At 36.6% G+C, this 25,586-nt stretch overlaps 2 long non-coding RNA genes across 2 annotated transcripts; one reads left to right on the plus strand and one right to left on the minus strand.

Annotated features, from left to right (window-relative positions):
• Nucleotides 1-6,413: 6,413 nt before the first annotated feature.
• On the minus strand, nucleotides 6,414-11,512 carry LOC141553823 (uncharacterized). The gene is made up of 2 exons (XR_012485659.1): nucleotides 11,181-11,512; nucleotides 6,414-7,898 (listed from the first exon to the last, which is right to left on the minus strand). It is a non-coding gene; the product is annotated as an uncharacterized LOC141553823 (long non-coding RNA).
• On the plus strand, nucleotides 8,414-14,701 carry LOC141553825 (uncharacterized). The gene is made up of 3 exons (XR_012485660.1): nucleotides 8,414-8,749; nucleotides 12,925-13,088; nucleotides 14,251-14,701. It is a non-coding gene; the product is annotated as an uncharacterized LOC141553825 (long non-coding RNA).
• Nucleotides 14,702-25,586: the final 10,885 nt, after the last annotated feature.

Genomic DNA, 25,586 nt, shown 5'->3' on the forward strand with positions numbered 1-25,586 from the left:
CCTCCAGAACCATCTGCAGCCAGTGGTCAGATAGAGATCAGAAGGACTGGCAGCAAGTAAGTGTTGTATCCCCTAGTGCTTGCTTAGGGAACATTCTGTCATCATCTTCTGGTCTGTAGGGAAGAGAAGCATCTGTCAATAATCTGGAGCCTCTGCCTTCCTCATGGGCACTGGGGTGGATGATCTGAGCAGGATTTTGAGGCTTATCTAGAACTGATCAGGGTCTTTTCATTCCTTCATCTTCTCCTTCCCCAAGGGCTCCCCTCCCATTTCTGGGATGTTCCACCAGAATCTGCCTTATTCTCGCCTTGAAGCAGCTAATACTGGAACCACTTTTCTAATCTGAGCCTGTTTGCATTCAGTTTCATGATTAATTTCTCTTTCTTTTTGATAAGAGAAGCTCCTACAGAGAATCTTACCATTCTTCTTTATCAGCATGTCTCTTTCCTGGTTCTTGATTTAAGCCAAGCAGGGACTGCTAGAACCCTTGATATCCTTGGAGAAACCTGGCTTGTGGAAGTAACAGATGATGATATACCCACAGGCCTATGTGAAGAAGTAAAGGGCACTCTGCTTGATGTGATACTCCATTAGTTGGTCCATGAAATGATTTTCTCCTTGGACAAATCTCCTTAAACAGAAGACAATTTCCAGGAAGCCCTGAGTAATGTTCAGAAATAGATTCTGGGGGCAGCTAGGTGGCGAAGTGGATAGAGCACCAGCCTTGAATTCAGGAGGACCCAAGTTCAAATCTGGTCTCAGACACTTAACACTTCCTAGCAGTGTGACCCTGGGCAAGTCACTTAACCCCAGCCTCAGGAAAAAAAAAAAAAAAAAAAAAAAGAAAGAAAAGAAATAGATTCTGGACCTGTCCATCTTTGATGAAGGCCAGTGTCTTTTACATATTGGCCCATATGCAAGTTTAGCAATGTTCTTTTTGGATATTCAGGATAGATGGTGGGGAGAAATTGTTCTGCAAACAACCGGCAGAGCAGTACACACTGATTGGCCTTTGGTGTCAGTGAATCTCTTATGATAGGGGATTCAATAACCCTAAAATAGCCCCTTTAACCTGGAATCTCATTCTCTGTAGCACTGGCTGACAACAGGTTGGACTCCGGCTTGGATATGGCTGCAGAGTCTTCAATGGTCAAGATGAACTCATTGACCACCACTAGTGGTATTCCCCCTCATCACATCTTCCAGGGCTTTCCATTCTCCAGGCTTAGTATTTGGGTGGGGGGCCTCCTCTCCTCACTTAGCATTGGCTTTACCAGTGCTCCTGGGTCCAGGTCAAGGGAACTGTAGCTGCTGGCACCCAGATAAATAAAGGAACATTTGGTACCAATGAAGCACTGGTAGAACCAGTGCACTAACAATGCTACTGTAGGGGGCAAGTATGGCGAAGCTTATCTTCCAAATTGGAGACTTTCCCTTTCTCCAATATAAATTTAGGGAAATGGATAATGATAAAAGTTTTTTTTTCTTTGATCGTTTGTAATTTCCACCTGAAATTACTCTGTCTCTGAGTAATAGGAAATATGAAAAAAAGAGATTGGACTCAAAGATGCCCAACAGCATTAATGGTCTCATAGCAAAAGAGGCTCCCACAGCCTTGTGGGATATTATAATAACACAGACTCCTAGCATAATTGACCTTGTAAGTCAATTCAACTTCACCCTGGCAAGCCTGCTGGAGTAAAGCAGAGGTCTCCAATTCTGTAGGTAAGCACCACATTTTAGAGAGAGTTCAAACTTCATCTGCAGCTCATCCAAGGTTACATGGCTAAACTCAAATGGCCATCATGAGTCTAGTAGGCTAAGAAGACCCTCAATTTCTCCAGCTTCTTGGCTAGAAGCACTAGGATCTATGTCTTCTTCTACCTGATGGTGGGGCTGTTGGCTCAGGACTGGATGAATGGGATTCTCCTAACCTTAGGTAGCTGCCTGTTCCCTGAAGACCTTTGGCATGAAGCTATAGGGTTAGAGTGTAGATTTTGGCCTGTAAGAGCTCTGCCATAACCTTCCCTTTTGCTAGGAAGTGTTTAGAGGAGCACCCAACACAAGGAACTTCCCAAAAATCACAATTCATTGCAATATGTTGTAATAAGCTTAGATGGTTCATTCAATGATCTTTTTTCACTTGACCAAAGTAAAGGCATTGAGTTTTTGAACAGTGAGAATTTTGAACTAGTAAAACATCAAGAACCATCATCACAACCAAAAAATGCCTTCTTAAAACCACCCAGAAATGATTGTCTCAATGGAAGGAATGCAACACAAGGATATTCATGTAAACTCTGGAACACCAGCCAAAACCCACAAATGGGAATAAAGAACTCACAAAAACAAAGACATTTCACTTAACAGAAGAAAGTTTCCTGTCCTCTGGAGGTGTGTTGAGGTCCATCTTTTTTGAAGAGACAGCAAAGACTCTATCTAAAAATCAATGAGGATATAATCTTTTTTGTTGTTGTTTCTGTTTTCCTTTCCGTTTTAGACACATACACACACAAACCATGAAAAAGAAAAAGCAACAAAAAAGGTGAAAATACTATGCTTCAATCCACATGGTTTGTGGATGCCCTTCTGGTTTTGTTCCCTCTGCCATCAGTTCAAGTAAGTCTTTCCAGACAGCCTTCTTTTGAGATAATTCTATGGGTTGTCTTCACTGGTGAAGCCCCACCTCCCTTTATTTTCTCCAGAACTTTGTATATATTAATCAGTGTTTTCTCCACCTTTCTCACAAGAGAATAGGAGCTCCTTGGAGTTGAGAGTTCTTCCTCCCACTCTATTTAATTCAACACAAAGTTAATGATTGTTTGTTAAGTATGATCAAAGTACCTGACTTTTTTGTGTGCTAAAAAAAAATTAGCTTGCACTTTGGAAAGTTCTATTCTTCTGGAAGTAGAACTGGGAGGAGAGGTGGAGTTCACACAAAACTCCTATACAAGTAAGCACAATGAATTTACTAAGCAAATACAGAGGGAAATTGGTTTTGTCCTTGGATCCCTGAAACCTAGTGTAGGGGCACAGTAGTCAGTCAGTCAATTAGCATTTGGAAAGTGCTCACTATATGCCAGATCCTGGGTTAACTGCTGAGGGGACAGGGAATGGCTTTTGCCTTGAAGGAATGATCCCTATTGATAAAGGAACTCACCTTTAACCTAGTGATATGGAAGGGACTTGAGGCTTCCCTGGAATCAGGAACTCTGGGGTAAAAGAGCTTCCTCTATCAATGCAAGTTGGCACTTCCTTTCCCTCCCCATTAAACTGTTATAGCAGTTTATCTGCTATATTTATAAAAGTTTTCTTAGAACCTTGAGAGGTGACTTGACCAGGGTCACACAGATAGTCTTTTTAAGAGACTGAACTATAATGCTGGAGAAACTCAGACAAGGTAGAGATTAGAGAGTTTTTCATATTTTATTTGAGAGGGAGAAATTATGCTGTGGGAAAAACAGGATCCATGTTACCCCCAACAGCTGAATTGGACTCATGTCTCAAAGCATCCAGTAACAAGTGAAGAATTCCAGGGATTCTTATAGGGCTCCAGCAATCAGGGGAACAAAGCAGGGTGGGGTTACAGCTCTGGTGAGCAGGAACTTCCAGGAACAGACCATAATTTGGTTCTGACAGGTTAGGGGTAAGGAAGTATCATAAATCCTGATAAATCTAGAGTTGGTTATACATAGCCAGAAATAAACAGTTCTTGGTCTCAAGGAATATTCTTTCTATTGAATAATCTGTGTGAATGTCTGGTGCTAGGAAACAGAAGTGGAATATGGAACTTTCCCCCTTGTTCTTCTCTAGAAACTTTTTACCTTGAGATCCATTGCTGGAACTCTATCTTTCCAGAAATCAGCAGGAGTCAGGATCACTAAATGTCTTTATTCTAGATCTTTACCGTCACCTCCAATGCCAGGTCATGAGTGCAAGTGAGCGTGAGTTCCACCACCCAAGTTTCTCTTACTCCTCCCACACAAGTCACTTCCCTCTCTTTGTCTCACCAAGTGAGGTTAATAGTAAATTTGTTTCCACTCTGTTTGGGACAAGACCTACCCAAATTGACTACTCAGAGATCAGTCATAGAAAGAAGAATTATTTATTAGAATCTCGAGAAGCGGACTCCATCCTGGTCTGAGCCAAATTTCACAGCAGGATAGGGCCAGAGCCTTGAAAATGCTTATAGCTTTTATACATTTCAGACAAAGAACCTTCAAAATCCTGCCCTCTATATGTTGTGATTGGTCACCTAAGTCTACTGTACTCCTAGTTGGTCAGTGGAATGTATTAGACAAGGTGAGATATATAGCTTCTTTGGCCATGTTGGACAATGGGATGTTGTTTAGGCCTTATCTAAAATCACGTGATTCTGGAGAAGCTGAAACTGAGGCCTAATAGGCATGGTCTAATTTAGTAAATAGTCTCTGATCAATAGGTGCTGTAAGATCTTCACCCTTTTCCCACACAACTCTTTTATATGAGTTTTATTAATGGACCCCTTATTAATGGACATACTAGAAGGCTCAGTTGTGTGCTGTAATGCCTTATTAAAGAAAGCGTGGAAAAAATGACAAGCAGGATGGTTTCAGAAAAACCTGGGAAGATTTATATAAAATGATGCAAAGTGAAGTGACCAGAAAGCACCAGCTTTGTATGTTCAGTACATTGTATACAATAACAGAACAGCAATACAATACAAAAACAGAACAACCATACAAAACAATAATAGAACTACAGTCTATTGTGAAAGGCTTAGCTGCTCTGATCAATATAATGATCTAGGACAATTCCAAAGAATTCAAGATGAAAAATGTAATCCACATTCAGAAAAAGAACTGATGATTGCACATGGAAAGAATTTTCCCTATTATTTTTTTCCCCTGAGACATGGTTAATATGGAAATGTTTGTATGACTTCCCATTCATAACAGTACCATTTTACTTCCTTCTCAATGGCTGAGAAAGGGCATCAAGACAAAGAATTTGAAATTCAAAATTATTTTTAAAAAGGAACACTTTCAAAATAACATTTTATACCAATAAGTCACCTAGTTCACTTTGGACAGAGAGAAAAAAGGAACACCTTAAAAAGAAAGTCCTTAAATTCAGCAGAGGTGAAAAAAAAAGAGCACCTTCTAACCCAAAGATTGATCTGGGAGCATAGAGAGGAAAAGCCAAAGCAGGTTTCACAACAAATAGAAAAGATAACCAGAATTGCAGATAGATATTGCTTAGATTAAATATTACTCATCTTAAGTTAAAATAGCTATAGGAATCTCTTCAGCCTCCCAATTGGTCTCCTTGCTTGTTATCTTTTCTTTTTACATCTTTCACAGAGAAACATCTTCCTAAGACTATGTCACTGTCCTATTTTCCAATCTTCAGACACCCTCCACTGTTTCTTGGGTAAAAATACAAACTAGCATTTTAAGCTCTTCATTTGGCTTCATCCACCCTATCTCTCCAGATATTTCATATTATCTTCATACCCTCACCATTAAATCCAAACTTGACTATTACTAGTTTCTTATTTATTTTCCACTCCCCTCTTCTCTTATGGGAACTCCTAAAGAGAAGGGGTGATTTTGATCTTTGTCTCCCAAAAGCCTTAGCACAATACCTGTGATACAATAGGTGCTTAATAAATGCTTATTGAATTAAACTGAAGATTAAGCCCTAAAAAAATTGTTGGAAAATTTTTGAATGTTTAACTTGTAGATGAGAAGACTTGGGGGAGGGACACCATGAGAGCTGACTTCAAATACTCCAAGGGCAGTCATCCATTGGGATAAGCTATCCTCTGCTTGACCACAAGAGAAAAAAGGCATCATAAATGGTGACTGACTTGTTAGTCACCATTGTAAACTTCCCAAGACCACCAAATATTTTAGTGTTTTGTACATGGAACTTGCTCCATAGTTATTGATTGTAATGAACAGATTACTCTTACCATCTACCAGGAAGTTGTCTGTTTGCACCAGAAAGTACTTTCAATGTTTGGACTGTATTTTAGTTTTTAGTACTTTTCCTTTAGGAGAAAGAGACCTCTCCTCTGAAAAGTTGTTGCAGAAACTATGGCCTATTGGCCAAGGAATAGTCAGAATATAGGATCTCTGATTCTGCAGTTATGAGGCTGTGCTAAAGGCTAAGGCCATTTGCCTCACAATGATGGTCTTGTCTCCTTGCTCCTGTGAAGAAACAGAAGAGGCATCTGGGGCCAGAAAGCAAGAAATCCAGGGTTCAGGCTCACCAAGTTCTGTTCACCTGTGACCAGCCACCATAACAGGCATAAATTCAAGGGAGGGAAATCCATTTAATTGGGTGCTCATCCCTGCCCCTACCCCCTCAATTCTCTTCACTCTAAATCTGAGGAAGACAGCTTGAATATAGACTGGAAAGCAGTCAACTTAAGATCACAAAGATTTATTAGGAGCTTATTAAGGATTATTATAAGGATATTATTAAAGATTTGTAGATACAAAAACGAAAAAGACATGGCAGTCAAAGTACATTCAGCTTAGCTTGCTTTATGGGCCATGATGACAGTAGCTCTTCAGTCAGGTAAAATTCCTTGTGTCCCTTCACCTTAGATCGAGAACTCCTCTGATCTAGCCTCTAATATTCTTTCTTCACCTATAACCTTGCTTTATTGAAGAGTCATATAGGGAGTCCTTTGGATACATTGACAAAGCAAGATGAAGGATTTTATTAATGCCTGTCATACCATGGTATTCATATTCTTCAAATAATTCAAGATCCATATTCCTCACATAACTGAGAATGTCATTTAACTTAGAGATAATCAGACATCTAGAAACCTGAAATTCTTGGATCTGGTATTTAGTATCTCAGATCTCCCAAAATGTCAATTAGATTGTCTCTGGTGTCAGCTAGCTGTCCAGCCAAACGTCTCACAAGGGCAGATAGCTGTCCCTAGAAGACAACCAGATTTTTTTTGTGGGGGAAATGGAGAGGAGGAGGGGAAGAGAAATAGTCAGATCTATTTCTGGTCAGTCTGATGTCCCTGTGGAAATAATGAGGAAGGGAGGGAGGCAGTTAGATCCACATTTTTTCTTCCTGAAATTACCTAAGTCCAACGGATTTTCTTAGACCCACCCATGCAGTGAAGTTCTTATTGATTCAAAGCAGGGAATTCACATGACTGTTGTTCCCTTCTCACCAATAGTGGCAATGTTTGGTCTTCTGTGAGTAATGTTGACATTAGGTCAGTTGGTATACCTGAAAAGTCTGGGGCCTGGGACATCAAGGGCTGCAGGGGGTGAGACTGCTTGGGGGCATGACTGCTGGGGGAAGGGAGGTTGTTGTGGGTAGGGCTGTTGGGATATGGAGATTTGGGAAAGTGGCTGCTGCAACTGATGTGGGGACTCCTGTGTAAGTGAATAATCATTTGGGTTTAAGTCTTGCTCCTGAATATACAGTGGTGGCTGTAGTCCCATTCTGAAGGAGCTATGTATGTTATCTGGCCAGTTCTCTTGTCCTTGGGTGCCTTGCAGGGCCAATGAAGATGCCCCCTGGTTGGAACTTCCATGGAACATTGGCCTGGAAAGGGCACAAGATTGAAGATCAATTGATGATCCCATGGTTTGGGAGGAGACAGAAGGATGGCTTGTGGAAAGGCCATGTCCATACAAATAAGCAGCCTCAGTGGTTGAACTTGTACTCCTCTCAAAAGAACAGCCACTCCTTGTGTCAACTTCCCAACTTGGGTCACCTGCCCATTTTGGGCAGATGACCATATTGGGTGTTGAAAGTTCTTGCTCAGAGAAATCCTCTTCCAGACTTGGATCTCGAGATACATCTTCCAGGCATAAGCTGGTAAAAGCCTCAGATGCTAGCCTTCTTTGTTTAACTCTCTTATTCTGAAACCACACCTGAATAGGGAAAAGAAATGGAATGATTAACTGACTTCAATTACATTTTTATCTTATCATAAAGAGATCATAAAGATTTGTTTCTTTAAAATGTCACTTAACTTTCCAGACCAGTTGGTAAGACATTTCTCTTTTGGGCAGATTTCTCTATCTGATTAAAAGAAAGCTTCAAGGATCTCTTCAATTTGTCATGGGACACATTCCCATCCCAAACCTACTTGGCCCCATTGGTCTTTATCTTCTTCCTAGAAGCATCCTCATTCTCTAGACTTTAGAAAAAAAAAAATTGTCTAAGTCATGATTCCTTCCTGTAATTTTCTCTTTCTCTAAATTGCAATCATTCTCTGGGAGCAGGATTTCTTGGGGAGTTTCTGGGAGCAGCCTTAGTTTCAATTCAGTTTCATAATCCCAGATGCAGCCCGGAGTTAAAGTCCAGGTCCTTTATTGTATCCTGTAAATATTGTCTCTTCCAAATTCTTATCTCCTTTATTTGGGGCTCAGCTAGTTTTCTGGAGGACTTCCTCTCCTCAGAATGTCTCCAGCCAGCAGAAATGTAGACGTGGGAATGAATCAGACTCCGTCTCCAAGGGATTGTGGGTTTCTGCCTTGTGAATCTCCCAGAAGTCAATCTTAATTCTGAATCTCCTAAAGTCCCTAGAACTCTGAGAGCTTCCTGCTTATATGTTGTCTACTGAGAATACACCAATCATTTCATCACTAGGAAACCATTATTTGTTGTAGGACTCAGGTCCTCCTGACTTCAGGTCTGGTGCTCTACCCACTGAGCTACCTAGCTGCCTTGGAGAATTGAACTCTTTTGACTTACAAGTACACTATACACAGGAATGTTGGTAAGCATTGAAATTTTCTTTCTTTCTTTCTCCAATTCTAGGATATGGGTTCTTTTGAAAATGGAAGTTGAGAATATCTGTTTGTTTTTTCATCAACATTATATGTTTTATATATATATACTCAGAACCAGAATCTAAAGGAAAAGAAGGAAAAGAATTGGAGAGTTAGTTTATAGCAATAGGAACATTTCTTCAACTTGCTAGATCAAATTAGGAATAAGAGATTGAGATGTCAGATCAGTCAGCAGGGACCACAACTGGGCTTTTTGTTCAATCTCCCTACCCTTGGTTTTCCTAATATTGTTTTCTCCCTATCTTTACCCACTGCTTCCACCTTTTCCTCCTCCTGCACTCTAAGTATTGCAAAAAGTCAGTCTTCAGGTCCCTACAGTGTCCCTTGCCTCTGTTCCTTCTTTTCTCTTCCTGCTACTTCTAGGCTCAATTTAGTTTTTCATTATTTCTGACTTTCATGTTGTAGCATTCCCCTAAATAGACATCCCGACTCCAAATGACCCAATATACTCTGCCCGATGTAAGCAAAGAATTTAATTATTTCTTCCCTTCTTCCCTTCCAAAAAAAAAAAAAAGCCAACTTTTATTCACTCTTCATTGCCTTTAAGAGAGAAGAAACAGAATAGTGAATATTGATGGCAAGTCAATTAATTATCCTCACCTCAATTTCTTTATTTACAAAGGAGTAGAAATAGCTGACCTCTAAAGTTCTTTCAATTTCCCCCATCTATAGTAATTGTCTGACCAAGTTCCTTAACCTGATATTCAAGGTTCTAAATAATTTGGAATCAAACTACCTGTCCAGCTTTCTCCTATATTCTCCACTCAGTTGAACAACCAATCTCCCATTCTCCAACCCCAGTGATTTAGCTCGGGTATTCTCTATACCCAGTGAACCCTAACAAAACTATTGGCAGGTAAGCTTCCTCCCTTCCTTTCCATTTCCTCCATGATGACTGCCTTCACCATTGCATTTCTGAGTGGCAATGATCTTGGCTTCTTCAGTGCTCATTCTGACCTCCTTCACTTGTAGCATAGTTATATCAAATTATATCAGTTCAGTTATAGGTTCTCTCATTTCTAAAATAATGGGATTGACCTGAATTATGCTTAAGATCTCATCCAGCTCCAAATGTATAATTCTATTTCAGACTGAGGTTATTTCCATGTGTTTAACCTCCTGCCTTCTTGCCCTTACAAGCTTTGCCCTAGATATGGAATGTATTCCCTTTCTACCTCTACCTCCTAGATTCCAATCTCTCTACTAGTTGTACTAGTACTACTAAATTACCATAATATCCACTATTACCTCAAGGCATCCTCAGAAAAATTCTGGTTCTCTTATTATCCTTATTTTACAGATGGCAAAGGGAGATGAAGTGACTTTCTCAGCATCACTCCACTATGTGTTAAGAACAGGAACTCGGGTCATTCTGAGTCCCAAATTGAGCACTTTCCACAATGCTATTTAGTTGATGTTTTGAGTTTGGTACCTTCTCTACCCCAATCCATATATTTTAGAGGGAAGTCTTCAGATACTCAGATTTTCCTAGCTCTGGAATCAGCTCTATATTCATTGAGCCCTTCTACTCCCTTTCCCCCTCTGAAGAGACAGTGTATCATTTCTGTACACCATACAAATATATATATATATATATATATATATATATATATATATATATATATATATATATATATAAAATCTCTAAAAACCAATTTAATCAATCCCACAAGATTTCAGTAAAGTATTTCACTTAACTGGACTAATTTGATATAACCTTTTTAATTCATCAGGACAAGGAATTCATCCAGGTCAATGACTGCTTTAACCATTTTTTAAAAAAATGTTTTTGAACATCTTATGCTCTTTCAACAATGTATTGACAACTTCAAGACATTGTTTCCCTTCACCCTTCCAAAAAAAGAAAAACAAAAAACAAAAAAACAAGAAAACGTTTCACTCCTCATTGCCTTTAAGAAAAAGGAAATAAGGAATAGTGCGTGTGGAATCAAAGTTCTTTTGAACCCTAAGGATAGAAAGCACCCTCTTCCAAATAATACCACCAGTTCTTTTTAGGAGTTTGTGGTCTTCTTGGGATTTATAAAAGGCAAACTGCTAAACTTGTCCTGGAATTGTAGGATAAGGGAGAGAAGCAAAAGAGAAGAGAGATTGATTCCAGTTTACAGTAAATCTCAACAGAACTCTTTCACAGTTGACTATAAGGGTTTTAATAAATATACTAAAAGATTTAGCTCACTCATTTATTCATTGACCTTTCCCTCCCCCCCCCAAGAGGCAAAGATGGTAGCATTGTGTATTAGAGCAGAAATTGAGAGGGAATTTTGAAGTGGTAAAAATATTCTAAAATTAGAACAATTCACTATTTTCCAAATGAAGAAAAAACAAATTCATTCTTACCATAAAATACCATATAGAAGTTCTCCTATCATCCCATAGAAGAGTAACTTAATTTCAGTCAGGTTTTCAGGAAAAACAAAACAAAACAAAACAACAACTTGTCACTTATAAATAGAATCCAGCTCTTTCTCCTCTGGTGTTGGGTTGGTGGCCATCTTGCTTAAGAGAGTTTAAAGATCAGATTCAAATGGTAGGAAATAAAGGAGAAGTACTGAGGCTTGGAATATTTATACTCTCCCTTCAAATTCCAACCCAAGGAAACTGAAAGCTCTGCCTCCTTTTATTTTCCGTGATGTTCTCCAAGGTTTGATCACCAAATAAGTACCTCCTGCCTGGGCTAAAACCAAAGGTTTTACACCCCTAGAGGGGTGGGCCTCTTATCTACCACTCAAGAAAAACAAGTGTTAACTTGAATTTCATTGAATCCCCCTCCCCTCCCCCATCCAACAACGGAAACAAGTTTCTTGGAGGAAAGTTGATGCTGGCATCTGGGTAGCTTTGTGGATGGGCGGGTGGGGGGGGGAAGGGAGGGTTCAGACTGACTAATCTTGAGGGATTCAAATCTGACCTCAGATATTAACTTGCTCTGAGGCCCCAGGCAAATCACTCAACCCTATTTGCCTCAGTTTTCTCACTTGTAAAGTTAGCTGCAAAAGGAGATGGCAGCTCCTCCAGTATCTGCCAAAAACCTCTAATATCATCATGAAGGTAGGACAGGACTGAAAAAGAGAAAGTGCCTCCTATTATTTAAGGGGATCTAGGAATTTCTGAGATAACTGAAAACAGAAGAGCAGTTCCTATTCCTCCAGTTCTGAAGCCTTGTTTTACAAGGCTGGAAGCAGAAAAAAGAGAGTTGATGTGGGGGAAATGACAAGACTTCATGATCACAAAGGTAGGCACTTTCCCTCCAGAAATTCCCTCTACTACTTTATCTCTGCATGTGGGCAGGTGCGTGCACATACACACACACACACACACACACACACACACACACACACACACACACATACACACTCAATCCCAAAAGATGGACAAACTTGACTTTTGTTCCCAATTTAATACACAATTCTTAAGTGACTCATAAATATTTTTATTTTTGTTTTTTATTCAAAGGAAATTTTACAGTGAGATAGTAATTTTTAACTTTATTTTTAATTATTTAATAAAATAAACATGTCAATAATATAATAAAAGATTGTACAGGAAACTGCAAATTCACTATGAACAACTTATTACTTTCAAATATACAACCAAATTATCATAAATTTTCCCCCTTTTTTTCTAATCATTTTTTAAAATCATTGAGTTCATCATTTCTTATAACACAGTGGTATCCCATCATAATCATATATCACAGTTTGTTCAGCCATTCCCCAACTGTTGAGTAGCCCTGAAATTTCTAGTTCTACATGTAAAATGTATGGGATTGCCTGTCATGGGGGGGAGAGAGTGGAGGGAGGGGGGGATAATTTGGAAAAATGAATACAAGGGATAATATTATTAAAAAAAAAAAAAAAAGAAATTTCTAGTTCTTAGTCTTTGCAAAGTGTTGCTACAAATATTTTTGAATAAATAGGTCCTTCCCCTCTCCTCATTGCTGTTTTTAAAAAAAAATCTCTTTGGCATACATATAGTCTAGTAGTGGTAAGCATTAACATTTTGATAAAACAAAAAATTAACCCTTTTATGACAAATTGATTCCATATTAATAGACATCATTACATTTCTTCTTCTCCTTGTTCAGGTTTGGTTTCAAAATAGAAGAGCCAGACAATAGATACAACCCCCAAAAAATCAGGTATCTGAGGCTTCCACAAACTTAACAAAACTGATATGCCCAGAAGATGTATCTCCAAGTACCCATCTGCCTACCTATTATCTCTACCTTCCAGAACTTAGTAAGATAAAGTAGGTGAAATGTTTTATAAACTTTTAATGGCTGTATTTGTCTTTATTAAAATTCTTTTCCAGACTTGAGTTTCTGAGGCACTAACATTGATATCTCAAGGAAATATATCACAATAAATTGAAAGTACATTCTTCAGAGAAATCATCTGCACTCCATTCCCTCCATGCTATTGGGAAGAACACAGTTTTTACTACAGCATGGCTATACAACTAATTTTCCCCCTGGCAATCAATGGATTGGTCCCTAATACAAACTTAAGATTTCTCACTATACTTTAAGAGCAAGGAGTTTTTGGTTTTTTTGGTTTTTTTTTTCCTGAGAGTTCATTCTGAATTCCCTGTAGTGGGATAAGTAAAAAACCTGAAGTTTACAAGCGTTAATAGTTGCCTTAATTTTAGCTTATTTAATTATAAATTCTTCTCAACCTTTTACTTCCTTCACTCCTTGTTTTTCCATTCTTGGTTTCTACAAATCCTAAACCTTTGATCAAAACCACCATTTAGCTTTTATTCTAGAATTGCATAGTCACCACCTCCTTTTGCCAAAGAACAGTTGTGTTACATATGATCTAATCTCAAGTACTTATCCTACTCAGAAATACTTTCATTTAATCTAAATACTAAATTCTAGAGGGTTTTTTTTTTTGTTTGTTTGTTTGTTTGTTTTTTTTTTGCTCCAAACTCGCCCCACGCACTCCTTTTGGCAATTGGTGTTCTCTTCCACTTTAATAATTGAATCCACCTGTTGGAGAGACCTTTCCCAGTCTTACTTAAAAATTCTCTACATATTCACCCATTCTCTCTTCCTTTACTCCAGTTTTTGAGCAGGACATAGTCCTTCTTTACAAGATCAACTGACTCTATCCCCAGTTCCTGCTCCATCCTAAAAATTACCCTACTAAACTTTGCTCATCCTTACAAGCTATCATCTCTAGCTTTCCTTTTTATTGCCAACTTCCTAAAAAGAGGCATTTATGCTCGATATCTTCATTTTGTTCCCTTCATTCTGGTTCCTGACTTTACTGATTGACTAAAATTAATTTCTACAGTTTCCAGTGATCCCTTCATTTGTCAAATCCAATAGCCTTTACTTATAATGACACTACATATATGTGATGCTTATAGGACACTAATAGTCCTCAACTGTTTGATCTCTCTGCAGATTTTTGACAGTAACTACCTGTATACAAGGACAACTAGATGGAACAGTGGAAAGCCTCAACTGAGTATGAGAATACTCATCTTCATGAGTTTAAATTTGGCTTCAGACACTCAGACAAAGTACAGCCATGTGATCTTAAGCAAGTCACTTCATCCTATTTGCCTCAGTTTCTTCCTTCATCTGTAAAGTGAGCTACAAAACAAAATGGTAAACCACTTCAGTATCTTTGCCAAGAAAGTCTCATATGGGGTCACAAAGAATCTGAAATGACTAAACAACAATTTTAATAGAGAAAAGCAGATTGTTAGTACTAATGTGCTAAGTTTTTTTTAATTACTTTTTATTGACAGTACATATGCATGGGTAATTTTTTACAACATTGCACTCACTTGTACTTGCACTCACTTCTGTTCCAACTTTTCCCTTCCCTCCCTCCATCCCCTCCCCTAGATGGCAGGCAGTCTTTTACATAAATATGTTATAATATATCCTAGATACAATATATGTGTGCAGAATCTAACAGTTCTCTTGTTGTAAACAGGAAGAATTGGATTCAGAAGGTAAAAATAATCTGGGGGGAAAAAAACAAGAATGCAAACAGTTCTAGTGTGCTAAATTTAATATACATTTTAAAAGCAAGTTGTAATAGACTTTCATATACCAAAAAAAGACAAAATGATAGAAATGAAAAAATACTTGAATAATCATATATTAAATTGTTTTTGATTTCTTTGTTCCAGATCACGTCATAGTTTTATCAAACTTAAAACTTGAAAAGACCTTAGAGGCTTTTAACTTTGAACCTCTCTTTTTACACATGAGGTAAATGAGGTACCACATTGCTTCTTTTTCTTTTCTTTTGCTTTAATTGAGTACTGACACTGACCAAATTACTAAGCAATGAAGCATTCTACATTTACTTCCTTAGGTTTGGGAAAATTAATTTCTCCAATCCAATCCAATAAACATCTGCTATGTTCCATGGTACCTGTTAGGATTCTTACAAGTGCTAAGTCACTGGAATATATAGAATTATCTAATTTATCATGGTACTTAATAATTCTCTAGTTCAGTAATGTATTTACTAGAATTCCATGAGATTCACACCTTTAAGAGAGCATACTTTTAAGGAGCTCCCACAAACCCATTCTCTGGGAGGATATAAAAAGCCAGGATTCAGTCAAGAAGAACTTCAGGGGACTTCAGAGGAGAGGATTTCAGAAGATTCAGGGCCAAAGAGGACTTTGGGTGATTCAGAACTAGGTTTGACTTCCGGGAGATTCACAAGGCAGAAACCCACTATCCTACACTCTTGGAGGTAGAGTTAGATTCATTCCCATGTCTATCTTCCAGGGAACCAAGGAGAGAGAAAAGCCTCCAGAAAACTAGCCAAGCCCCAAGTGAAGGAGATAAGATTTGGAAAGAGACAGTAAAGGACTTTAACTTCTGGCTGGATTTAGGATTATTGAACTGAACTGAAACTAAGGCTGCCTCCAGAAGCTCCCCAGGAAATCTGCTCCTAGAGAATGATTACAATTTAGAGAAAAGACAACATTACATTTATCAATATAGTATTTGAAACAATTGTAGAAGACAAATTTGAAAGGAAGAAAATATTAAGACATAAAGAAATGAGAGAACATTGGGAAAAAGCTGTATTTTGGTAGGTGGGATATATGAAGTTACTGAAGGAGATGTGTAAGAGCAGTTAAAGAGAAAAGGTATGGAATTCTAGTAAATTACATTACTAAACTAGAGAACTGTTAAGTACCATGCTAAATTAGATAATTAGATCCATTCCAGTGACTTAGCACCTTGTAAGAATCCTAACAGTACCTAATATGTGACAGGTACCATGCTGAATCCTAGAGATAAAATTAATTATTAAAAAAAAAAAAAGTCTCTTCCCTCAAGGAGTTTACAATCTAATGGGAGAAGAGAAGACAACACAGAGAGTCAGGAAAGCAGAGGAGGGGGACACAGTAGGGAATATCTTGTAAAACAGAATTGAAAAAAACCAGTTTTGATGACTCTAACCACTTATTTTTCAGGTTGTGTTGCTTTTAGTTCGAATAGCAACATGATTATTTAAAAAAGAACATCATTAAGAATAAGGTTCTGTTTGGGGCTTTTCTTTCTTTGACTACTTTTTAAATAATCTCATCATTTTATTTACAGGTTCCAATTATTTTCACTCTATGGATCTCTCACAAGTATACATCTGACTATAAACACATGAACATAATACACACATAAACACATGAAACATCTGAATATTTCTTTGATTGCCTTATACACAACTCAAATTTGATATGTCTAGAATAGAACTAATGCATGAATATTGTGCTGCTCAAAACTTCCTTATTTCTTTCAAGGATACCTTGCCATTCTTTTAATATTCTATATTTATAACTTGAATCATGCTTTGTTCTTACCCCTCCTTCAGACCTCAAACCTAATTAGTTTTTCTTTAAAAAAAAAAAAAAGGTTTAACATTTACTTTAAAATAAGTACAAAATAAGAAAAAAAAATTGTCATGTCCTCCTCCCTATGTTAGTATCTAGATCATAAGAGAAGATTTGATATAATATAATAAATTTCCATTTCAGGAAAACCTATATAATAAATATAATACATTGTTTTTAAAGCTATTCAACTTTATTCAGTTATTCAGTATTTAAAGCTATTTAACAAAACCTGTTCTCTGCTTTTGTTCTCTGCTGTGCATTTTTTATTTTATTTTTTTTAAACCTCCTCCCCCCCAGAAGGCTACAATTAAGTAAGGATATAAAGACATATGTACATACATATATATATGAATACACATGTAAATCTAAACACATATACATATATAGATATAGATATATTGATATCTATTAACATACACACACATACACATTCATACACATATAGGTCTGATTATACTGTGCTTGTTTCCACTTGTCTGGAGGACAATTTCTCTGGAGGTCCATAGAATCTTCTTTCATAAGTCCAAGTCATTCCAGGTTTTTTCCTAAATTGAGCAGTTCATCCATTTCCTAGATCACAACAATATTCCAATCTAAGCATAAAATACCTGACAGGTTGCCTATGAAAGGTTTCCCTCCCCCCACCCATTCTTCTGCATTCTTTATATTCTTGGCTGCATAGGTTTTATTTATACAAGAAAAATTTAAAATAACAAAAATTATCCATTTACCCTTCAACTTCGCCTTATAATATGATTTAAAGTGTGATTCTATTGAGTCTTTTTCCTTTACACCTTTTATCCCATGATTTCAGTGAAGTTACTGACCTTTTGTTCTTCTAATTGTTGTGATTAAAAAAAAAAATTATTATTTTTTCTATCTCAATAAAAAATGCTTTTTAGTAATTTAGTAATTGAAATGACATTACATAAATAGATTAAGTAAAGTTGTCCAATTTTTTTTATTATGTTGGTTTTGCCTACCCACAAACAACATTTCAATTACTTAGACCTAAATGTTTTTCTATAAAAAGCATTTTATATTAATGCTAGTACAGTTCCTGTGTCTGTTTTTTGACAAGTATACTGTTATATAGTGTTTAGTTACTTTATGCTGCCTACTTTTTAAAATTATCTAAAACAATATTGAATAATATGGCTGATATAAGCTTAGTATAGTTTCCTTTTTGTCATTTGATTAAATCTATTTTAGCTTTAACTTTGTCTGAAATCACAATTACTCTACCTGCTTTTTTATATAATAAATTCTACTCCTGATCTTTATTTTATGTTTGTGTGTATCTTTTATTGCAACAGCATTTCCTGAAAGCAACATACTGGTTGATCTAAAATGTTTAATGTGCTTTCAACTTCCATTTTGTAAGTAAATTCATCCCATTTACACTGTAGGTTATAATTACTCATATATATATATATTTTTTTTTTCCTTCATCCTATTTTTCTCTCTATTCTCATCCTATTCTTATCTCTCCTCATTCCTCTGTTTTACTTCTACCCAATACCTTGCCCTCCTATTCATTAACCAATCCACCCTCCCAAGAATCCCTTCCTTATTTTCTCCTTTCCATCCTATATCCCTTGGCCTCTTATTTCTTTTTGAATTTAGAAAATTTTATACACACACACACACATATCATAATATATGTCTATTAAACAGACTCAAGGGAATCCTATTTTGCTTGGGTAAGGTCATCTCTTTAATCCTGCTGAGCACAGTCATCTACCTGTAACATTTCTCAGAACTTTCTCTTTCATAGTAGTAGATTATTGACTTAGGGACAATTCATTCTCCACATATCTGAAATTAAAACTCAGACCAATATCAAGTTATAGTCTCAAAAGATTTTTTCTTAAATCACTAATTAGAAATTAGTATAGCTATATTATTATTTTTTTCATATTGCTGCAATAGCAGTTAAACATAGACCCAAATAGACCTCATATATTCTTTCTAGTTTAAATCTATTTTGAAGCAGAAATTAATAATTAGAAATTAAGAAAATAACATTTTTATGACTAAATACATACAGAGAATACATCATATTTCACTCAAAATTCAGAAAAGCATTAACTACTGTAAATCTTTAGGCTGACAAAGACTCATATGAAGCTATTTAATATTAACCTCGAACAAAATATAAATATTTTCAGTCTGGAATCTATTGATACTAAATTGCCCAAATATGATATTTTGATACATACTATTTCAGATGCACTTTCATAATTTTTCATAAGCAACAATCGATTGGATAAAAATCACTTTACAAAATAAACTAGTAAGCCCCTTAACTTCAACTTTGAGAGATCCTATTTTCTCATTAAATCCCTTCATTATTTTAGAGCTTCACAACATTGTTTCAACAATTTCTTTCAGAAAGCGAATAAGATTTTATGACCTCATAAAGGCTGAAGATGTAGGGGACTGAGAAAGTGGCAAATTCCTTTTTTTTTTTTTATTAATTTTATAATTATAAAAATTTTTTGACAGTACATATGCGTGAGTAATTTTTTTTATAACATTATCTCTTGTACTCATTTTTCCAAATGTTCCCCTCTCTCCCTCTATTCCCTCCCCTAGATGACAGGCAATCCCATAAATATTACATGTGTTACAGTATAACCTAGATACCATATGTGTGTGTAAATCCAATTTTCTTGTTGCATGTTAAGAATTGGATTCTGAAGGTATAAGTAACCTGTATAGATAGACAGTACTGCTAACAGTTTACATTCATTTCTCAGTGTTCCTTCTCTGGGTGTAGTTGTTTCTGTCCATCATTGATCAGTTGGAAGTGAGTTGGATCTTCTTTATGTTGAAGATATCCACTTCCATCAGAATACATCTTCATACAGTATTGTTGTTGAAGTGTATAGTGATCTTCTGGTTCTGCTCATTTCACTCAGCATCAGTTCATGTGAGTCTCTCCAAACCTCTCTGTATTCATCCTGCTGGTCATTTCTTACAGAGCAATAATATTCCATAACCTTCATATACCATAATTTACCCAACCATTCTCCAATTGATGGACATCCATTCATTTTCCAGTTTCTAGCCACTACAAAAAGGGCTGCCCAAACATTTTGGCACATACAGGTCCCTTTCCCCTCTTTAGTATTTCTTTGGGATATAAGCCCAGTAGTAGCACTGCTGGGTCAAAGGGTATGCAGAGTTTGATAACTTTTTGGGCATAGTTCCAAATTGCTCTCCAGAATAGCCGGATTCTTTCACAACTCCACCAACAATGCATTAGTGTCCCAGTTTTCCCACATCCCCTCCAACATTCATCATTATTTGTTCCTGTCATCTTAGCCAATCTGACTGGTGTATAGTGGTATCTCAGAGTTGTCTTGATTTGCATTTCTCTGATCAGTAGTGATTTGGAACACTCTTTCATATGAGTGGATATAGTTTCAATTTCATCATCTGAGAATTGTTTGTTCATATCCTTTCACCATTTATCAGTTGGAGAATGGTTTGATTTCTTATAAATTAGGGTCAATTCTCTCTATATTTTGAAAATGAGACCTTTATCAGAACCTTTAACTGTAAAAATATTTTCCCAATTTGTTACTTCCCTTCTAATGTTGTTTGCATAAGTTTTGTTTGTACAGAAACTTTTTAGTTTGATGTAATCAAAATCTTCTATTTTGTGATCAATAATGATCTCTAGTTCTCCTCTGGTCATAAATTCCTTCCTCCTCCACAGGTCTGAGAGGTAGACTATCCTCTGTTCCTCTAATCTATTTATGGTCTCATTCTTTATGCCTAAATCGTGGAGCCATTTTAATCTTATTTTGGTATATGGTGTTAAGTGTGGATCCATATCTAATTTCTGCCATACCAATTTCCAGTTTTCCCAACAGTTTTTTTCAAATAATGAATTTTTATCCCAAATTTTGGTATCTTTGGGTTTGTCAAATACTAGATTGCTATAGTTGTACCCTTTTTTGTCCTTTGTATCTAATCTGTTCCACTGATCGACTGGCCTATTTCTTAGCCAGTACCAAATGGTTTTGGTGACTGCTGCTTTATAATATACCTTTAGATCAGGTACACCTAGACCACCTTCATCTGACTTTTTTTCATTAATTCCCTTGAAATTCTCGACCTTTTATTCTTCCATATGAATTTTGTTGTTATTTTTTCTAGGTCATTAAAATAGTTTCTTGGGAGTCTGATTGGTATAACACTAAATAAATAGATTAATTTGGGGAGTATTGTCATCTTTATTATATTTGCTCGGCCTATCCAAGAACACTGAATGACTTTCCAATTATTTAAATCTGACTTTATTTTTGTGGCAAGTGTTTTGGAATTTTGCTCACATAATTCCTGACTTTTCTTTGGTAGATGGATTCCCAAATATTTTATATTCTCTACATTTGTTTTGAATGGAATTTCTCTTTGTATCTCTTGTTGTTGCATATTGTTAGTGATGTATAAAAATGCTGAGGATTTATGTGGATGTATTTTGTATCCAGCAACTTTGCTAAAGTTGTGAATTATTTCTAATAACTTTTTATTAGAATCTCTGGGGTTCTCTAAGTATACCATCATATCATCTGCAAAGAGTGACAGTTTGATTTCCTCATTACCTACTCTTATTCCTTTAATCTCTTTCTCCACTCTTATTGCTGAAGCTAGCATTTCTTTTTTTTTTTTAATTTCATTTTATAGTTATAAATTTTTTGACAGTATATATGCATGAGTAATTTTTTATAACATTATCCCTTGTATTCATTTTTCCAAAATTTCCCCTCCCTCCCTCTACTCCCTCCCCCCGACGACAGGCAATACCATACATTTTACATGTGTTACAGTATAACCTAAATACAATATATGTGTGTAAATCCAATTTTCTTGTTGCACGTTAAATATTAGTTTCTGAAGGTATAAGTAACCTGGGTAGATAGACAGTAGTGCTAACAGTTTACATTCACTTCCCAGTGTTCCTTCTCTGGGTGTAGCTGTTTCTATCCATCATTGATCAACTGGCAGTGACTTGGATCTTCTTTATGTTGAAGATATCCACTTCCATCAGAATATATCTTCATACAGTATTCTTGTTGAAGCATACAGTGATCTTCTGGTTCTGCTCATTTCACTCAGCATCAGTTCATATGAGTCTCTCCAAACCTCTCTGTATTCATCCTGCTGGTCATTTCTTACAGAGCAATAATATTCCATAACCTTCATATACCATAATTTACCCAACCATTCTCCAATTGATGGACATCCATTCATCTTCCAATTTCTAGCCACTACGAAAAGAGCTGCCACAAACATTTTGGCACATACAGGTCCCTTTCCCCTCTTTAGTATTTCTTTGGGATATAAGCCCAATAGCAGGAGGCTAGCATTTCTAATGCAATATTGAATAGTAATGGTGATAGTGGGCAACCTTGTTTTACTCCTGATCTTAAAGTGCACTTTTACATTGCGGTAGCCAGCTAAGATAGAGTTTGGCATATGGCAGATTTCACTTGAGCCCATGTGAAAGACTTGTACAAACAATCTTCTTTTGGCAAATTCACTTCTAATAACTAGGATTCTTTGAAGAATCATAAATCTTTGAGCTTTAAGAGAAATAATTTCATTGTTTTGGGAATCTTGACCTTCATCAGAATTCATATTTGATGTGAAAAAAGATTTCCCAATCAATCATCTATCCTCATCTTTATTGAAATATTTGTGTTTGTACAAAAACTGTTCAGTTTTATATAATGAGAGGACCTCTTTTTAGTACCATAGATATGAAGACACTTGATCTGGATATCTGCTATGTTTCTATGTGGTAAACTTTACCAGGAGAACACCAGGAGATTATTATACACTGCAGCAGTAATATTATACAAAGATTAACTGTGAATGACTTAGCTATTCTCAGAAATACAACCAAAATAATTCGAAAGGCTCATGATGAAAAATGCTATCCAGTGGACAAATAACTCCAGACAAAGAGATGATAGAGTCTGGAAGCAGATCAAAGCATACTTTGGAAAATTTCTTGTTTTTTTCTTTTTGGTCTGTATTTTCTTTCATGACATGACTAATATGGAAATGTATTTTGCAGGACCACACATATATAAGCTGTTTCAAATTCTCAATGCCCAATGGGAGGGAAGGAGAGAATTTGGAACTTCAGATTTTTTAAATTTTACATGTAATTGGATGGAATCTGCTTATATAGATGGAAATGGAATTTCCCCCCAATCCTCATTTTATCTCCTCCCAAACAACTGAACTTCAACTTTGGGACCTCCCCAGATCAATGTCCCAGGAAAGCTCCAAGCAGTGGGCATCTTCCTTGTCCCTACAGGAAACAAAAGGGCCAGAAAATTATGACTCATGCACTTCCTTTTGTGGGGGAGTAAAGCAATAGCAGAGATGGACAATGGGCCAATTGTACCCATGTTATCATCCAGTGCCTTTTCAATACACACAGGAGTCCCCCATTATCTGTAGCAGCCTATCCCCAGCAACATCCTACATTACAATAACTAATCCCATCTCAGCATTGGTCACCTCAAGACCTTCAAGGGCAGACACAGCTACCACCATTGATGACAAAGGAGGATCAGCCAAATGAATCGTTCCCTTCTATTAAACAGCAAGAACTGCATCCCATTCATCTATCCAAGAGAACTATTGGGTTTGAGAATACATTATTTCTTCCTGATGGACATCTGGCAGCCCACCTGGGAGATCTGACTCCTTCCTTCTCCTGGGAAATCTGGCTGACCCTCAGGGAGCCCTGACAGATGCCAAATGCCAGATCCATAAATCTCATGTTTGTAGATGTAAATAACATGAATACTATAAATCTTGGCTTATTCAAGAAATACAGATACTGTAAGTGATAAGTACTCTAATCACATCTTTCATCATGCTTTGTCAATTGGGTATATTGGATCCATGAGTGCTTCAGCAGGTCCATTGATGGTAGGAAAACTGAATGATAGGAAAGGATTGTGATTTGCTTCAGAATTTGTTTCTTTAGTTAGTGTCCTGTGGGGTCTGTATTCATTTCATAGAGGTTTTCTGAAACAACTTTATGAGAAGTGTAATTTTGTTTTAACTATTTTAAGTGATAAATTTTCTTTTGTTCAATTTCTACTCAAGATCTATCAAGACCATTTTGGCAGGCTCTTTCTTGGAATGATAGTTTTGAAAGGCATAAGATGAACTGCAAAGGATTACAAAAGTTAATGAAAATAAAAATGTCTCATTTAAATTCATAAATCCACTAGAAATCTATCCTAGGTAAGAGCATCATGTTAAATTTGCCTGATCTAAAAGATACAACAAAAGCTTTTGCAGAAATAAGTGTTTCTTTTCAAACTCTCCTCTTCCCTGCCCCCCTCAATAAATTCTCCTTCAGCCAAGAAGCAATCCTTACTTATAGTTTACCACTTCCAAAGACAGAATAGTTTATTTAAATTTCATTGGTTCTTCTATTAGGCTAACCAAGTTTAATAAGCTAGGATTCAGCCAGACATTAGCAGCAAACATTGGCAAACAGTAGCACTTACACATCTCACATAATTTGCGATTCCAAATAAATTCTAATCCTTCTTTTAGTATAGTGAGAAATGTTAAAATTATGTTAGATTCCTTTTTACTGCCAGAAAAAAAAAATATATATATATATATACCCCTATGGTCACAGTACAGGTAAAAATATGACTGCATATTTTTATGCAGGACGGAGAAAGGGAATAATGATTTCCTAAAAAAAAAAAAAAATAAAGTTAGTTTCAGAATATTTATGTCAGAGCTTCAAAAATTCATGAAGAAAAAAAAAGAATGAGAATCAGCTAGGTGGCACAATGGATCCTAGAGTCAGGAGAACCTGAGCTCAAATCCAGCCCTAGACACTTAGTAGCTGTGTGACCCTGGGGAAGTCAGGAAGTCAGGAAGTCAGGGAAGTCAGGAAGTCAGGAAGGGAGGATGGGAGGAAGGAATGAAGGGAAGAAAGAAGGAAGAAAGAAAGGAAGGAAAGAAGGGAGGAAGAGGAAGGGAAAGAAGGAGGGAGGGAGAGAAGGAGGGAAGGAGGGAAAAATCACAGAGAAAAATTTGAAATTTGTAAAACACTTTTCCTACTTTATCATGAAGTTCTCATAACAACCTTGGCAGGTAGAATATGCATTACAAGATTTTTATTTTAGATATAACCTGTGGTCTCACAAGGTTAGGAAAGTGACATTGAAGAATTTCCCTCTACCCAAGCAGATGGATGCCTTTTCTGCAAATTAAATTATTAGAAAGTAGCTTGGATCCCAGAAAACATCAGTATCTTGGCCAGGGTACCAGTCATTAAGTTGCAATGGCAGCATTTAAATCAAGGTCTTCCTAGTTCAGAGGCGAGCTCTCCTTGCACAATGCACTGAATTTCACAGGTAATTTATTTACATTTTTAGACATGGAGAAACTGAGGCTTAAAGAAGTTCTATGATTTTCCCATAGTCACACAGTTAATAAGAACTAGGGTCTTCCTGATACATACCCAGATCTATATTCTCTGTCACAGACAGAGTGCAGTTCAAGCTTAGATCTATGGTCTGAGGAGTCCAGTATTACATGATTTTCCAAAATGATTCCTTACAAGCATGTGTGCCCAGAATCTTCAATAAAAGTCACAGACATTTATTCATCTCCATTATATGAAAGAGTCTATTAAATGCTGAGTCAGAGACATTAAACCTACCCTTACTTCCAAGGTGCTTAGAATCCAGGATGGGAATGAGGCAAAGGGTAGGCAAACAAAAATCAGCAAACACCTTGGGAAAACATATACAAAGAAAATTACTCTTCAGAATGTTTATAGAAGTGGGCACTCTGATCAGT

The sequence above is a fragment of the Sminthopsis crassicaudata genome, chromosome 2, assembly GCF_048593235.1.
Source record: "Sminthopsis crassicaudata isolate SCR6 chromosome 2, ASM4859323v1, whole genome shotgun sequence".
NCBI classification, from domain to species: domain Eukaryota; kingdom Metazoa; phylum Chordata; class Mammalia; order Dasyuromorphia; family Dasyuridae; genus Sminthopsis; species Sminthopsis crassicaudata.